Source organism: Vombatus ursinus, unplaced genomic scaffold, assembly GCF_900497805.2.
Source record: "Vombatus ursinus unplaced genomic scaffold, bare-nosed wombat genome assembly UNPS02014926.1, whole genome shotgun sequence".
Lineage (NCBI taxonomy): Eukaryota > Metazoa > Chordata > Mammalia > Diprotodontia > Vombatidae > Vombatus > Vombatus ursinus.
Window position 1 is genome coordinate 4,894,604 of NW_020954704.1, and position 13,750 is coordinate 4,908,353.

Genomic DNA, 13,750 nt, shown 5'->3' on the forward strand with positions numbered 1-13,750 from the left:
GAAGGAAGGAAGGAAGGAAGGAAGGAAGGAAGGAAGGAAGGAAGGAAAGAAGGACCAATGAAACTTTTTTTAAAAAATGCACAGAACTGAGCAAAAGTAAGTTCAGAAGGGAAAGAAAGAAGCAGGCCAGGTTTGCTAACACCTTGTTAAATTTAACACATGCTTTAAAAGAACTATGTAACAGAAGTTCATTGTTTCACATATAATCCTTTTTTATGTTCTTCTTCGTATACAGAAATGATTCTATTTGTTGGTATTTATTAAGTTCATAATAAAGAAAATTTAAATAAAATGAACTGATTTATTGGAAAGCAACTATGTTAGAATGCATCAATAATTTTTTAAAAAAATATATAGTTCATGACTTTTGAAACACATTTCTTCTCTTCACAATGAAAATCTCAACATGATAAGCAAGTAAAGCCAAGGTTCTAAAGGCTACCTCAGATGAGCACAAGCTGTAAACCATTTCTACTACACTGAAAAGGCTGTGATTAGAGACAGAAACCATCTACTGCAGCTTGGTGTTGCTGTGATCTGCCACACCAATCATACTAAGCCTTGACACACACCTAGATTAATGACTCCCCTGGGACAACACTACCTGGCTTGTAGATTAGTGAACAAAACATTCCCTGGAACAATTTCTACTTATCCTAACCCACACCTACCTGAAGGTAAACAATGCCACTCCTACAGGCATGAAGGCTGAAAATGTTGGATTCTATTCCTGGTGTCTTTGGCCTACCTCCTTTTTTTCCTTGATGAAACATACTCCTATCTAATTCAGTCATCCAGCATTATTCTCCTATCTCCACTCTTCCCTATAATCAAAATAAAGAAAAAACCAGTCATCAATCAGGTCTATTTATTAACTGATTTACTGATTCCACTTTCATAGAATCATCAGGATATGGACATAGAAGCAACAACTTTGAGATTTTTTAGGCTAAAAAATATGGTACAATGGATAGAGTGCTGGACTTAAGAATTAAGAAGGCCTGGGTTTAAATCCTGCCTTAGACACTCACTAGCTATGTGACCCTGGGCAAGTCACTTAAAGTTTGCAAATTTTGTTTTTTTCATCTGTAAACCAAGGCCAATAATACAGGAAATACCTTCCTCAGAGGATTACTGTGAAGCTAGAGCTACATCAATTTCAGTTACTATTCAACTCAACAAACATTAAATATATACTACATTTTAGTATATGGGGAAGTTAGGTGGCACAGTAGATAGAGCCCCAGGCCTGGAGTCTGGAAGACTCATCTTTGTGAGTTCAAATCTGGCCACAGACACTTCCTAGCTATGTGACTCTGAGCAAGTCATCTAACCCTGTATGCCTCAGTTTCTTCATCTGTAGTATGAGCTGGAAAAGGAAATGGCAAACCACTCCAGTATCTTTGCCAAGAAAGTCCCAAATGGGGTCACAAAGAACTGGAAATGACTGAACAACAACAAAAAAGATTTGCTAGGCACTGTGCTAAGAACTGAAGATGAAAAGGCAAAAATGAAATTGTCTCTACCCTCAAAGAGCTTACATTTTATGGGAAGTATATACAATTGGAAGGAGAAGGGAAGCTCCTACTATGTGAAAGGCACTGTGCTAAGGGCCTCATTTGATCCTCACAATGACTCTGTAGGATAGGTTACTATTCTCCTTTTACAGATAAGGAAACTGAGGTATATATATGAAATGACTTGCTGAGGATCACATGGCTAGCAAATGTCTGAGCTCGAATATGAACTCAGGACTTCCTGTCTCCAGGTAAAGTTTATATGTAGTAATAAAAAGTAATTTCAAGATGTAAATGTGAGGACCCCCGATTGGCTGTACCCTTCATTAGGAGACTGTCGATCCTGTCCCCCCCCTCCAAGAATATTAAGTCAGCACAAGTAGGCTGGAAGGCCCCACGACAAGCAATCACACCATAACTTAAGTCTCCTGATTCATTAGTGATTTCCCCTAAAGAAAATCCAGGTTCTGTTTAACCAGAAAAAAACAAGGCAAGGACACATCAGGAAGAAATAAAAAGAGAAATTCCATTTAAAATAACTGCAAACAACATAAAATACTTGGGAGTCTACCAGCCAAGACAAACCTAGGGATTATATGAACACAATTATGAACACTTCTCACACAAATAAAGACATCTAAACAGAGAACTATTCATTGTTCATGGGTGGGTCAAGCCAAAATAATAAAAATGACAATTCAACCAAGGTTAATTTAACTTACTTAGTGCCACACCAATCAAACTAGCAAAGAATTATTTTATACAGCTAGAAAAAACAGTAACAAAATTCCTCTGGAAGAACAAAAGATCAAGACTATCAAGGGAACCAATGAAAGAAAACGTTAAGAAAAGTAGACTAGCAGTACCAGATTCCAAACTATATTACAAAGTGGTTAATTATCAAAACAATCTGTTACTAGCTAAGAAACAGAGTAGAGGAACAAGAAAATAAATAAGGGACATAATACACAGCTGTAAATGACCAGTGTTTGATAAACTTGAAGATCTAAGCTTTTGGAGTAAGAACTCAACATGTGAAAAAAAATTGCCAGGAAAATCAGAAAGCAGTTTGGCAAAAATTGGGAATAGAGCAACACTTCACATCATATACCAAGATAAGGTCAAACTGTATAAATGATTCTGACATAAAGGGTGATATAAGTAAATCAATGGAGCATGGAAAAATGTACCTATCAGATGGATGGATAAGAGTTTATGACCAAACAAGACATAAAGGGGATTATGAGAAGTAAAAAAGATAATTTTGATTGCAGAAATAAAACTAATGCAGCCCAAATTAGAAAATTAGAAACTGGGAAAAAATTTTGTAGCAAATTTCTCTGAAAAAGGCCTCATTTCTCAAATATATAGGGGAACTGAGCCAAATTCATGAAAATAAGAGCCACTCTCTAGTGCAAAAGATATGAACAGACAGTTTTCAGAAGAAGAAAGCTATCAATAGTCATATGAAGAAAATGCTCAAAATCACTCCTGATTAGAGAAATGCAAATTAAAACTACTCAGGTACCACCTTTACACCTATTTGATTGGTTAACATGACAGAAAAGGAAAACTGAGAAATGTTAGAGGGAATGCGGGAAAATTGAGACAATAATGCTCTAACGTGACTGACCAAACTAATTCTGGAGAACAAGTTGGAACTACATGCAAACGGCTATATAACTGTGCATACCCTTTAACCTAGCAACACCACTAGCTAGACTCGTATCCCAAAGATTTCAAAGAAAAAGGGAAAAGACCTACTTAAACAAAAAACATTTAAAGCAGCTCTTTTTGTGGTGGCAAAGAATTGGAAATTGAGAGAATGCCCACCAAATGGGGAATGGCTGAATAAGTTGTGGTATATGATTGTGATAGAATACTATTGTGCTGTAAATGAACAAGATGGTTTCAGAAAAAACCCTGGGAAGATGTATATAAACTCATGCAAAGTGAAGTGAGCAGAAACAGGAGAACATTTTACACAGTAACAGCAATACTGTGTAATGAACTACTGTGAATAACTTAGCTATTCCCAGCAATACAACGCTCCATCACAATTCCTAAGGACTTATGAAAAAAAACTATCCATTTCTGGAGAGAACTGATGAAGTCTGAATAAAGATTGAAAGATACTTTTATTTAAAATGTATTTATATTTATTGTTTTATTTTATTTATGTTTCCTACATGCAGAATCTGGCCAATATGGAAATATGTTCTGCATAATCAAAATCAAATTGCTTGTCTCATCAAGGAGAGAGGGGCTGAGGAAGAGAGAAAATTTGGAACTCAAAATTTTTTAAATGACTGTTTAAAAAATTTTTATGTCAGAAATATTTAACAAAACAATTTAAAAAGAAAAGGCAAGGGGTCCTCAAGCCCAGGTCCAGGAATCCCTACCATCACATCCCTTTGACTAGGAAGTCAAAGACCTATAAATACTGAGAAGAAATGTTGTGCTTTGCTTACAACCTGCTTCCCTCTCCCTGAGATTTCACTGTTTCAAGAGACCATGTTATCAAACACTCTGGTTTCAGGAACTGATGATGCTCTTAAAAGTTATTAAGGAATTCCCCTCCCCCAAAGCTTTTGTTTACGTGGGTTATATCTATCAATATTTATCACATTAAAAATTAAAACATACTAGTATTATTATGAAAATAATGAAATTATGAAAAGGACCTTGCAGACCCCTCCCCAAAAGGTCTGGGGCCCCCAGGGGACTTCTCCTTCCACATTTTGAGAACTGCTGCCACATCTACTTCCCAACGTTTATCTTAGGAAAAACAGAGAAAAGGGGCTGGGAAGATAACATTTGGGACCCAAGAATAAGGACGTCTGGCCTTACCAATGGATACCAGAACTGGAACTAGGGAGCTCAAACTAAACGTTGTGCTCTTCAGGCTCCCTTCCCCCCCCCCATCTGAATACAAGCAGCAAAGGAAAGGATATTTAACAATACAGGATATTTAACAACACGAAGAAAGCCATAGAGGCATAAGGATTAGAAGTACCAGAAACCTATTTTATGTTTTCTGACACATTTTATATCACATTAGAGGAGGAAGGATGGAAGGTAGGAAAGGGGGGAGGGAGCATTTCTTAAGTGCCTACTATGTGCCAGACTCTGCATTAAGTGCTTTCCAAATTTTTTTTTTCATATTATCCTCACAACACCCCTGGAGTTAATTAGGTACAATTACGATCCCCATTTTTTAGCAGAGGAAACTGAGGCAAGTAATGGTTAAAGTGACTTGCCCACGGTCACATAACTAGTAAGGGGTTCGGGGGTGAGGGAGGGAGTACTAGAAAAATTTGTTTGTTGTATTGAAATGTGCCTAGAAAAGCAAGTAAAAACACCTGAATACAATGAGGTTGCAAGTACTCTGTTTATACTACATTGAAAGTCTAATTAACTTTCAGCAAATATTTAAAAGTGTTAGTGCAGTTTAAACCACATATGGCTCTGTAAATTTAATATAAGATGTCAATAAAGACAGGTTAATAAATCATTAAAGGACTGAATTAAGACATTTGCATGCAGTTCCAAGAGGAAAGGATTATTTCAGTTATAATATGGTAACAGTCTTACTTTTAATGAAAAGATTTATTAAAACAAATTTTTGAAGTCCCTGTTCTACAAATATTATCAAGTCAAATCCAACTGCAGAAACTGTTTCTTCACAGTTTATAATAAAACCTATCATAAATAATTAGTTTTTTATTTAATAGGAAAATATATATTATAAAGGAGATAAACAAAAGCAATAGATAAATAATCTATGGTTGATGGTTGATTTAATTAAAACTGGCTGCTCTTAATCTTAAGGAAAATATAGATAAATACCATACCCTGACTGGCTAGAAACATCACTGAGCACATAAATCCTTTTGCATTCATTCTTCATCACTGATTCTGCAAAGGAATGAGACCTTAAAGTCACAGTACAAGGAATGAGGTCTTACTAAATGGAGCAAAGATAAAGATAGAAGACTACTGGACAAGTCCTGTAAACCAATGAGGTTTTAGGCAATTTCAGAAAGAGTAATTAATGGCTTTTTCAATGCAAGTGTTAACTACTATTAGCTAATTATGCATTCTCAGATGAGTATTTACCTTATAGGGTTGTCCTGAGAATAAAATGAGACAACACATGTAAAGAGCTTTGCAAATCTTTATTATATTCCTGTTGAGACCAACAAGTTGAGTTGAGCCTCGAACTCAAACTAACCTACTACTCCAAAAACATACAACTAACCACTAAACAAAGCTTATATAATAAAGATAACCTGAATCCCAGAGAATATGACTCCTGGGGCCAGAGTTAAGACATTACCGACACATAGCATAGTTTCCCTAGTTTTCTCCTCTTTTGATCAAATCTATTTTAGCTTTAACTTTGAGATCATGATTACTACCCTGATTTTGTTACATGATAAATTCCACTCCTGACCTTTATTTTATTTTTGTGTGTATCTCTCATTTTCACAGCATTTCTTAAAAGCAACATACTATTGAATTCAAATTTTTAATCTGCTACATTTCCATTTTATGGGTAAATTCATTCCATTCACATTCTATGCTATAATTACTTATATATTTTTCTTCTTCCTATTTTTCCTCACTATCCTTCTCACCCCATTTCTATCTTTCCTCAATCCTTTGCTTTACTTCCACCCACTACCTTGCCTTCCTAACTCCTTAACCTATTTGTCCCTCCAAGAGTCCCTTCCTTATTCTCTCCTTCTGCACGATCCCCTTGCCCTCATTGTTTTCTGTATTTAGAAGACTTTTATATGTTTCTGGATATATTTGTTGCTTCCTCTGTAACCCATTCTAGAGAGTAAGGTTCCATCACCACCCACCCTCCCTACTACTAGCTTTTTCTGTATCAGTTTTTTCTTTTATGCCTCATTTATATGAGATAATTACTCCTTATTATCTCTCCCTAGTTTTATTTTTTTAGAATCACCTCATCATACACAGCTCAGCCCAAGCCTTTTTTCCAAACTACTCAAATAATGATGACAGTTATAAGTGTACTGATATTTTCACTTATAAGAAGTAAACAATTTGACCTCACTGAGTCTCTTATAATTGGTCTTTAACATTTACCTTTCATTTCTCCTGGATGTTGTATGTCTAATTTCCCCCTAAATTCTGCTATTTTTGTCACAAATACATGAAAGTCTTTCAGTTCATTAAATGTCCATTTTTTAAAAATTCTGGATTATAGTTAACTTTTCTGGTTAAGTTACCTTTGGTCATAACCCCACTTCTTCTGCTCTACAAAATATAAGACAAGACCTAGGTCTTGTGTAATTCTTTAGCTCCATGATATTTAAACTGGCTTTTTTTTTCTTGTAGCTTCCATTATCTTCTCCTTAACCTAGGAGCTTTGAAACTTGACTGTGATATTCCTGTAAGTTTTCCTCTTGGGATCTCTTTCAGGTGGTGATTGGTGGATTTTTTCCATTTCTGCTTTGCTTTCTTGTTCTTTGAACTTCAGGGCAATTTTCCTTGATAATTTCCTGTAATATTGTATCAAGATTCTTTTTTTCCACCATAATTTTCAGGTAGTCCAACTATTGTTTCTCCTCAATTTGTTCTCCAGATCAGTTGTTTTTCCTGATGAGATGTTTCACTGTCTCTTCGATCTTTTCATTCTTTTGATTGTTTTATTATTTTTTGGTGTCTTAGAATGTCATGAGTTTCCTTTTACCCAATTCTAGTTTTCAAGGAATTATTTTCTTAAGTTTTTGATTCTCTATTACAATACATCAACAGAGTCACAAGTTGGGCAAAGCAAGGAATATCTCCACTGAGTAGATGGTCATAAGATGGTTACAAGATGGGTACCTGCTCATGCTGGACAAGAGAGAAATGTCCAGAGTTACAAAAATAATTTTGGGGGACTTTCCATGTATTTGAGTCACCTCCACCACAATGGGTTTGGTCACAACAACAAGGAAAAACAAGGGTGGAAGGCTTCCATCCAGCTTCCCATGATTATGCAAGTGATCTTACCATCTACAACTCATAGCTCTGGGGCCAGAACTTATAATCATACCAAACTAACTGATACTGATTGGAACAGAGTAGGGGGTCTTCAATGAATCAACTTCCTCATTTATCTTCTTCTGAATATGAACCCAGATCTTCTCCATCCCCTTAGTAACTATCTATGGTTGGGTTCTTCCTCCTTTGCTTAATCATTTTCTTGCTTGTTTTTAGCAGCTATTCGTGTAATCAAGTTACAGTCCCAAAGTTTGGAAAATGATGCTCCAAGTCTCAGGTCCTTCTTATTGTTATTTTCTGAGGTCTGTCCCAGGGCTCTCCTCTCCACTCCTAAGCCATGGCTAGGGCCCCTAGCCACACTGTCCCGCAAATGATCTTGCTCCCTGTGGTCCCTCGGGTGGGTGGCTGCAAACTACAGCTGTCCTCTTTGCCCTGGAACTGAAACCAGGGACTCTGTTCTCCTGCAAGTTCCCACAGCCAGCAGTTATTGCTGCTGCACTCACCAGGTGTGTGCTCACTCCTTCTCTCCTACAGCTGCAGTCTGGGACAAGTCTGGGCAGGACTCCTGTGCTTGGTGTCCCTTGACAGTGGAAGGTCCTTCAATCTTCACCTACTCAGCCTTCAGAGAAACAGACAGACAGACAGACATACACACACACACACACACACACAACCACACAGTGAGACTACAGTTTCTAAGGCTGAGGCTGCCTCCCAACACAGCTGTCCCCAGAGTTTGTAGATTCTGCACAATCAGCCTGGAGGTATTTGCGTGGCTGGGTTATTCCTGGGGTCTTCTCAAGTTGTTTTAGGAAAATAACTACCTAACTCTAACTTTTGTTTTTTTCTGCTGCCTCTGTTCTGTCTTTTTTTTTTTTTTTGGTCCCGGAAACTTGGAAAGCCGAAAGTTTTCTGATCTACCCTACACATCTTACCAGAATCCTGAGGTTGTGTCATTTGGTAAGTGATGAGAAGCATCACAAAGCTTCAGACATGTCTAAAGCAAGTTTCAAACCCAGGTCTCCCTGATTCCAACTCAGATATTCTATGATAACAACAACAGAAAAAAGCAATCATTCATATATTTGGCAAATACACACTGAATGCCCACACTGAACAAGGGCAAATGACATTATGAAACACAAGGCAAAGTCAGTTATTCCCAGGGGGTCTGCTTTCAGAACAATAACTTGGGGAAAAAATTAATCCTCAATTAATTCATTGATCAAAATAGTAATCAAAAAATAATCCTTAATCCTCAACACTAGAAGAGCACTTAAGTCTACTTAAATAGTTTAAGACATTTAAATACATCTATAAATCAAAGTTTCAAAAATGTATGACTAAAGAGACATAAAAAAAGGAACATTCTCATGAACTGGCCTCTCATCAATGTACCGTGACTAAATTCTTATAGTTTATCAAAAACTGACACAGAGATATGTCTTCTCAAAAGCAAATAAGCCAATGTAGGGAGGGTTGGAGGCCTAAAAATAAGTATGCTTAACTCCATAACCTAAATATACAATAATGGGGATTTTTTATGTCATTAAACTTGTTTTATTATATTTAGGCAAAAATTAGTCAATGAAACTGACTAAAGCAAATTATCCCCAAAAATATTTCCTATAGTACCTACCAGGATAATAAAATCTGACTTCCAATAGTTTCATACATTAGCTAAGCACACATCTATTATTCTTGTACTTTTATTACCATTAAAGTAATACTACATGAACACATGAATTTAAATGGTCTTGCATTCTGAATTAGTGATAACAAAATATTCTAGTATTGCACTGAAGCCAGTCTATATTTTAGAAGTTAATTTAATTAGTTAGGAAGCACAAATACACAACTGCCTTTATAGTTTTTCTGCAAGATTATTTCACCTGGCTTACTTAAGGCTCACTTAAGGCGCAGACCATGTTGTTTCCTTTTATCACTCAAACATCAATGAAAATCCAGCCTTAAATTTGGTGCTATTGCCCTGAATGAAGTAATAAATTAATTAATAGAGGAGGCCACAAGTGGTTAAAAAAATTTTAATGAGATAAATAACTAATTATATCTTTTGATTAAAAGCACTTTATATAGCTCTTCAAATTCATTTACACACATTAATAGAATATATTGTGCATATGATTCTGCCTTTAAAATTCTTCCTTTATTAAATAATTCACTCAAAACCTTAAACAAAATTACAAATAATAAAAACAAATACTGGCAGAATTACTGAATCCCATACTATAATCTTGGATATAAGACACTCTTAACATATTATTTTAACTCAATAAGAAAATGGCTAGAACAAAGAAAGAGACTAATCAAATTCAATTTGAAGTCAAACAAAAGGACTGAAACGTGGCAGTACATTTAATAACTAATAAGGTCTATCTTCAAGAGGTGAATGTATTTCCAGGATGCAAAATTACACTTAGCAATATTGCCAATTACATTAACAACAATCTAACAAATATTTATTAAGCACTTGCCCTCCTGTGAAGAGCAATATGCTGTATTCTTGATGTACTTGTCTTCTCCCCCATTAGAATGTAAACTCATTGAGAGTAGATATTGTTTTATTCTCTGTACTTTTATTCCCCAACATCAAGCACAGGGCCTGGCACTTGTGTTTAATAAAAACTTGTTGAATGACTGATTGACAGCCCATGAGATCCATTGGTATTCCCCAAAATGTCAAGAATATTAAAAGATGTCTCCCACCAAGCATAATGAGTGGACTCCCTGTGAAGGCTTTATGAAGGACACAGACAAAAGTATTACATGTGTATAAAAAGGTATGAATGGTTGCAATCTTCATCAGTGGAGGGAGCAAGCACTGTTGAAATTACAGATAATATCAACAATAATACTATAAAAAAATGAAGTTTTTTTGATGTTACAAGTAAAACTTTTCATTGCTATCATTTCCTTGTGGAATAAAGGGGTGACTATTAAGAACTTCTGACAGATTATTTTCGCAATATATCCTACAGAAATATAAATCTAATTTACAAAGTCAAAAGTTTTTTTAATTTTTAATTAATTTATTTGAATAATCAACAATTACTTCTATAAGCTTTTTTTGGGGGGGGGTGAGGCAATTGGGGTTAAATGACTTGCCCAGGGTCACACAGCTAATAAGTGTCAAGCGTTTGGTCTGAGGCCGGATTTGAACTCAGATCCTCCTGACTTCAGGGCCGGTGCTCTATCCACTGCGCCACCTAGCTGCCCCCATAAGCTTTTGAGTTTTAAATTTTTCTCTCCCACCCTCCCCACCTCTCTCCCCAAGCCGGAATGCAATCTAATATAGGCTATACATATACATTCCTATTAAACATATTTTCACATTAGTGATGTTGTAGGTAAGAATTAGAACCAGTAAGAGGAACCACCAGAAAGAGGAAACAAAACACAACAGAAGAAAAAAAAATAGCAAATAATATGCTTTGATCTGCATTCAAACTCCATAGTTCTTTCTTTGGATGTGGATAGTGTTTTCCATCATGAGGCCTTTGGATGTCTTAGATTCTTGTATTGCTCAGAAAGGTTAAGTCTATCAACATTAGTCATCGCACAACGTGTACTGTGTACAATGTTCTCCCAAAGTCAAAAGTTTTGGTTAAGTTCATGAATACTCCATATAAATCAAGTTGCTGTTCTTAACACTTCTCTTCAAGCTATTTTAAAGGAAATAATGTACACTCTTCTACAATTAGCATGAAAAAAAAAAAAACACTACCAGAATAAATGAGCAAACCAAACTTTGAGGAAAGATAACCTAAGTCATAGACTAATTTTTTGTGTGTGTGACTGGGGCTAATAAATCCCTTCCCTATAAGTGATAAGGAAAGATTAATATTTTTCAACAATTATCCCAGATATACAATCTCCTTCTATAGATTATAATCTAAAATCCTATGGGTCACACTCCTCTGTCTCCAATCAACCAAATAACTGCAGTGATCACTGTCAATGGCAGAGTTTCACACAGAGTAAAAATGGTGATTTTTATCCTTCACCTTTCATTGGAGTTCTTTTCTCTGAGGGACATATTTTCAATAAGAAACACAGCATCTTGAGATCATACAATATAATGATCTCCCAGGTGCTGGGAATTTTTCTTAAAGTTGTCAGGCTCCAAAAAATTCTTCTTCACAAGGTACCTAATATCTTCCCAAAGCACCATCTTTTCTGGCTCAATCTTTAAAAAAAAATTTTTTTCCCTTAAATTGGGGGTAGGAGGGTACACACCAAAATAGCTAAATTTAGTAGCACATCTTATTTATTAAATGCATTCCCTTTTTTTTGCTTCCTTACTATATTTAATAATATAATCTCAATCATTTAACACAACTTTATTTTTGCATACCATTTTCAACTACCAATGTTTTAAAATTCATTAGAACTTTAAAGAAATAATGAGCAGCATTAAAAATTTACTTCAGTTTACTGTACCTAAACAGACGAAATAAAAAAAGCATTTGTCACTGGAAACAAGTTCCACTCAACATATGAACCATCATGTGAGGTTTTCCTGAGGTTTCACACCCCCACCCCATAGAAGGTATTAGGTTGTTGGGAATTTTTTTGCAGTGGCTTAACTTAGAATCTGTAGGCTGAAAAATATAGAACTAAACACATCTGTGGTAGGGAAAAGCTAGACACACATTTGTATGTGCATGGGGGTGCTAGGGCTGCTGTAGTGAAGGCTTATGAGGGACAGGGCTGCAGGGGGCAACTGGCTTCTACCTTTAACAAACTAACAGTGGTCTTTAAAACCTGTTTAAGGTTTGATGGCTTTCAGAAACAGTTTCTCCACCCTGTGGTATGAACGCTACTCTTCCTTCCACAAGAGTTCTAGAGTCCTCTATGGTTTGATGAAGTTTTAATCCTGCCTCATATTTACTAGCTGTATGATCCTGGGTAAGTCATACTTCAGTTAACTCTCTTGGCCTCACTATCCTCATCAGTGAAACAGGGATGATAATAATAGCACCTACTTCAGAATTGTTGTGAAGATCCAGTCAGATAATATATGTAAAGCCTTTCGCAAACCTTTAAACATCACATAAATGTTAGCTATCATTATTTATTATTTAGTCATAACCCATTAAATTCTGTAACCAAAATAGGAAATAACATTCAGTGAGTGGAAAAAAAACCTCAGAATTAAACCACCTTTAATTTAATGCATCAGTTGATAGGTAACTAATACTTAATGAAAGTGAACAAACAAGGTTTGATTTACAGGAAAGAATAAACAAAAACACTTGCTAAAATAAATTTAATTTAAGCATTATCAAAGGGAAATGGAGTTCTTACAAAGAAATTTCAGTTACCTAGAAATGTATCTGGAAAATGTATCTTCCCTGAAGGGCTCTCCTGCAGGGAATTTTTTCATATTAACGAGTCTTTAGAAGGCTTTTAGTCTTGCCCCAAGTGTCCTCACTGTGTGGCTAGTTGGAAAGCATATATGCTCCATTTCCCTGCTCTTCCAAACTATACTAAAGATTACTCTAGCCCAGTTTTTCACCCTCTTGCTAACAGATCAGACGATAAAACACGATGTAAGAGGGGACCAAGCTGAGGTCCTGCTAGTCGGGAAAAGGGAAAGAAGCTATAATAATGGCCAAAAACAGAATCTTACTGATAGAGAACTGAAATTTCTCTAAAAATAGAAGAATTTGTCCATAACAGTTATTATACGAACTGGAGATAGACAAACAAAAGATGAGAAATGAGATCCAGCTGAAAATATAACTATGAGTCTGAACCAAAGTTCTTAGGGGCAAGGTTAAAGTAATAATGTCATATATAAGTGTGGGGGGAGGAACGAAGCAGTTTTTGCACAGATTTCAGATAGCAGAAATAACCCTAAAAACTGTGACTCTAGTCTACTTGTACCTGCACAGGTGATGCATAACTTTAGAAGGGGAAGGAATGGAAGCATTTTTACAGGAGAAGAACATAAAAGTCATCAGCCAGATAAAAGTTGGCTTGTTTTTGTAAATGAAATGGCCCATGGAATTAATCCCAAAGGATTTATTGCATTTATGAGGGACTTTAAAAGCATTTATATAAATATATAAAGTATTTAAGAGGGACTTTAGACTTTCAACATTGAAATATGAGTCCTCAAATCAAGAACCAGAAGAAAGTGATGTCCCTAAAGGTAGTTAAGAGTTAGAGAAAGAAGAATTGTGTCT

The 13,750-nt window shown here is 35.8% G+C and overlaps 1 protein-coding gene across 7 annotated transcripts in view; it reads right to left on the minus strand.

Annotated features, from left to right (window-relative positions):
* The window catches only part of FUT8 (fucosyltransferase 8), a 436,921-nt gene that overhangs the window by 254,011 nt on the left and 169,160 nt on the right, over positions 1-13,750 (minus strand). The window contains exon 6 of one of the 7 annotated variants that reach the window (XM_027843714.1): positions 672-824. The exons of 5 other annotated variants lie outside the window; for them this stretch is intronic. The gene's annotated coding sequence lies outside the window, so the exon portion shown is untranslated. Of the gene's footprint in view, positions 1-671; positions 825-8,041; positions 8,158-13,750 lie in introns of all 7 variants that reach the window. One more of the 7 variants, XM_027843712.1, reaches the window with a different exon arrangement.